This window comes from Lolium rigidum, chromosome 3, assembly GCF_022539505.1.
Source record: "Lolium rigidum isolate FL_2022 chromosome 3, APGP_CSIRO_Lrig_0.1, whole genome shotgun sequence".
Lineage (NCBI taxonomy): Eukaryota > Viridiplantae > Streptophyta > Magnoliopsida > Poales > Poaceae > Lolium > Lolium rigidum.
This window is the reverse complement of record NC_061510.1, coordinates 252,606,491-252,611,036: the sequence shown is the minus strand read 5'-3', so window position 1 is coordinate 252,611,036 and position 4,546 is coordinate 252,606,491. Positions and strand designations below refer to the sequence as shown.

Genomic DNA, 4,546 nt, shown 5'->3' with positions numbered 1-4,546 from the left:
GTAGGAAAGTTCTTGATAGCAAACGACCACCAACTAGTATATATATTAATTGACCCATCAAGTAGGATTAGGTCGATAAAACACTGAAGTACGAGTACATAACCACAGATCACTAGTGGCAGTTCACAGTTGAAATACGCGCAACCGGAAGCAGCTGCAACCGGTACACGTACATCACGACACATCAGACGTACGTACTGTGTACGTGCAACACACATGAATGCACGCACGCACGTTTTATTTCATCGTAGTGAATAGTGATTCTTAATCTTGCGCGCGTAGGAAGTCGTTGATCGACTGAGATCCCATCTAGTTAACTCTGCATCACATTCAGAACAAGAAACAGTCGTCATGGATCCATCGAGAAACAAAGAAAACGTGAGAGATCGAGAATCATAGATCAACTTACTTGTTGCAGTCGGTGGACATGTTGATGGGGAAGGGCACGCTGACGCCGCACTTCGCGGGCGCGCCGGCGACGATGCCGAGGTCGACGGACTTGACGCTGCCGGCGAGGCTCTTGAGGCAGCGGCACACCGCCTGGCGGTCGGCGCTCGTGCGGGCCATGGCGTTGAGGCTCTTCAATTCATGCCGCTGCAGCACCCCTGCGACAGCGTGGCCGACTTCCCCGTCGCGTACGGGATGCACGGCGCGAGCGACGATCCCACCTGGCCGCACGTCACCGCCGCCGACGCCTCCCCAGCCGCCATCAGCACCACCACAAACGCGCCCAGGGCCAGGAAGGCGGTGGCCTTGTTGCTAGCCGCCATCGATGATCTAACGATCGATCTCTCTGCGTTGCTAAGTGAGTGTAGTGGCGTACACGTTGGTGGAAGGGAGGAGTTGGATTGGAGGGGTATAAATAGCAGGGAGGTGCATGGCGTGCATGATTGGACGATCAGTTTTTTGGCCGTCCACCTGTCTCTGGTAGGTCGTTGGCAGTTGGGATTTTGTACCTTTTAATTAAAAGTGAGCATCTGATCGTACTTGTCATTATTTCTCTTAGGATCCTTTTGAATTTTCATCACTTTCAAGCTTAATATGAAGACGCGCGCGCAATTCTCCTGTGTGTTCTGAAAAAATATATAATCCACTACTTGTTAGAAAATCTGTATATGAGACCTTCTGCTCGATCCGGTCTTTGGTCTTAGGATGGAGTGAACAATCGGTAGCCATCCAATGCAGCAGCTTGAGGAAAAAGAATGGCTGTCCAGGCCAGTAATTAACTTCGCAGGAAAAACGCCATCTCAGAGGCTTGATGGAGCCCTTTGGCTCCATCCAAAATGACTAATTGGTCACCGGCATCCGAACAAGATCACCTCAGACATGGCATAAGGAAACAACCCAGGAGTAGGACTTGGGGAAGATAACTAGATGGTCAAGTGCCAGGTTTGTTCTGGCGACGTGAGATAGGATAAAATTCAGGAGGATTAGTAGGGATGACGCGCAAAGGATTAATGGCGCGGTTGGCTGCGTCCTTCGCTTCTTATTGTGCTTGGGCGAACGATTTCACCTTAGCACCATCATTTGCTATCGTAATTGTATGACATGACACTTCATATATGCAAGTGGAATCTTACTTAAAGGTCTACCTAACTAACTCGACCCAACTGTTCTTCACGGCAGACTACATCACAAGTGAGCCATAAACTAGCTGACATATACTATGTGTGCACTAACTGTGATCAGTACTTCAGTGAAACTTCCTCAAATTATCGAAATTCCAGTGGTACCAGGTTGAAACTCAATTAATTGTACCGTAAAATATTGGCCACTGTCTTGGTTCTAATTTGAAAAAGAAAACTTATGTCCACGAAAAGCTGAAATTATGCAAAGAAAAAAAATCTAGGTCGAGCTACGGCACCTGACGTTTGTTGCATATAGAATTGTACAGTTTCATGATAAATAGTTTAATTAATCCCGCAGCTAGGACTATGGTACCCAACCAGGACTAAAGGTCCCGTTTGACACGGGACTAGAGCTGGCCATGCCCGTGCAGCATTCTAGCCATTGGAACCAGGTCTAGTGCTCACATTAGTCTCAGGTCCAAACACGGCCGGGACTAAAGCTCCGGACGAGAGGCCCATTTTCTACTAGTGTGCACATGTATTTCCTATCTCGACCATCGAGTTTCGTCAAGATCCATGCAAGAACTATATGATACCGAACGTTATAGAGCTTCTTGGTGCCGGGTGCCCCTGAAACAATTCTACACCTTGTAAATGTCACGTTGAAACTTAAAGTTTCAAGTTTATATGTTGTACTCTTTATATTAGCAGAAAAAGAAGAAGAAAATAAATTTCTCCAACGTTAAGATACAACAACCCTCATAGCTGGTTTAGATCACATTTCTCTCCGTCTTCTCCTTCCCTGGAGAGCAATTCAACGGGTCCTCGCTTCCTATGCTTGATGCTCCAGTAACAAGACAAGATGGGGACCTTGGACCTACGCTTAGCGCTATAGTTAGGGTCTTAAAGTTAGAGCTTATTCATCCGAAAGAGGCACGATGGGTGCAATGGATGTGCAATGTGGACGAAGAATAAGGTTTTTCCAACTCCTCATCCACCTCGTCGGTGGCGTTAATTAAGCACGATGTGAATCGATTGGTCGCTGCTCTTTTGGAGTGGTGAATCTAGTTTTGTCTTTGTGCTTAGAAGGTAGTCTACTTGTAACAGTTTGTTGGTTTCTTCTCCTTTCAGAGAGGTTCGACCAGCTTCGGGACTCTTGTTGGTTTAGTGAGGCCAATCTTCCAAGATCTGTTTAGCTGCATCTAAGGTGATTGTGCAGATCCAGTTCCAGTATGCTTGTTTGTTGCGCTCCTGAAGCAATGGATCTCGTTTTGTTTATGGGTGCTGCACTCCTCTAGATCCAGTTCTAACCGATGATGATTGGCTATCCCGGGCTCTGTCAGGATGCATAGGTGTTTTGTGTTCCTGGACTACTTCTCGCTGGACTTGGGGCATTGTTCACTCCTTTCCGGCGTGTTCTTCTCTAGGACAACGTTCTTCACAAATCATCGCCACCGATGTTTTGGAAGTGGCCTTGTAAGGAGATTTGCATCGGTGACTATACTGCCTCTACACCAAGGTTATCTCCGGTGTTGTTCCCCAAGAGACCAAAAGGAGCACTAGTGTCTATAAAGGTTTGTTCTACACGCTAGAGAGAACAAAAGGTAGACATCATGTATATTATTCTCTCTAGCTCTGTAGCATCTATCCTGATTGCTAATTATTACACAAAAATTTACCATAGACCCAACAAAACTACGGTACTTCTGGGGCAAATTTATGCATGCATACTTTTGTTTTAATGAAAAGTTTTTCATGGTCAAAGTTTTACAAGTTATTTTTTTGTTTTATGTGAACTTGTAGGCTGGGGCCGATTTACCGTCCGGGCATCCGGGGCAGCTGGGCTCGGCGCGTCCCCCTTGCAGGTAGCATGTATATTGTTTGCTTTGGCTCTCTAGTACCTGCCATGTTTGCTAATTTATCATAATGCAATTTATTGTTAACCCCAACAAAATTGTGAAGTTACTCTTGGATATGGTGTTTTGGCTCATAGGTCTAGATGCACTTATTATGAAAACTATATTTTAAATCCACTTTAAAATGTTAAAAATTATGAAAAAGAATCTCAGACGTACATTCGCTCAGAAAAGTTTGTAAAGAAAATACAGTTTGTTACTTGTACCCTATCACCCATCTTCCTTGTACATTCCTTGATCAACAACGAGTAAAGATCCCGGAAAAGATCCAAGGGAATACAATAAACATTATATTCACGTGTTGAATAATGAGGGGGTAAAGAAGAAAGCCCGATTTATCTCTCCTTTGCGGACATGCACCTATTCAGATCTTGAAGAAAAGAGAGATAGAAAGAGAGAACGATCAAACTCAAATGTAAAAAGAATAAAAAGATGTTTCATTAAAACCTATTATGGAGCATAGAAATTTGTCTTTTTTACACGGGCCACAAAAAATGTTATTTCTTCGAGACATTTTGTGTACCAACATGGTATCTAGGTGTACCTCCAGATATATTTTTATAATTTTTTTAAAATTTTAAACTATAATTTTAGGCAATGGTCACATAGATCTACACCTACGTGCCAGAGTGGATATCAGCTTCAGGGGACAATTTACAAACCCATCGCCTTTCTTTATGAAAACTACGCAATTTTCTCATAGTCAATTTTGCACAAGTTTTGATTTTCTTTTTTTCTTTTTTATGCGACCTTGTAGGGTCGTGGTCTACAATCTAGATAGACCCGTTTCGATAGACAATGTTAAGCTGTCGATAACAACCAGCACGAACAGAAACGGTAAGCAAATTACTGCCTTATAGGAATTTCCGGCCTTGTAGTATATATATTAATTGACCCATCAAGTAGGAGTAGGTCGGATAGAACACTGAAGTACGAGTATAGGACTACACATCAATAGGAGTAGCAGTTCACACTGGCGTAGACACACGACGACACCCACATCAGACGTACATACTGCGTACGTGCAACACATGAACACACGCACGTTTTATTTCATCTTAA

The 4,546-nt window shown here is 43.9% G+C and overlaps 1 pseudogene; it reads right to left on the bottom strand.

Annotated features, from left to right (window-relative positions):
• Window positions 1-405: 405 nt before the first annotated feature.
• LOC124699330 lies at window positions 406-808 on the bottom strand (annotated as a pseudogene).
• Window positions 809-4,546: the final 3,738 nt, after the last annotated feature.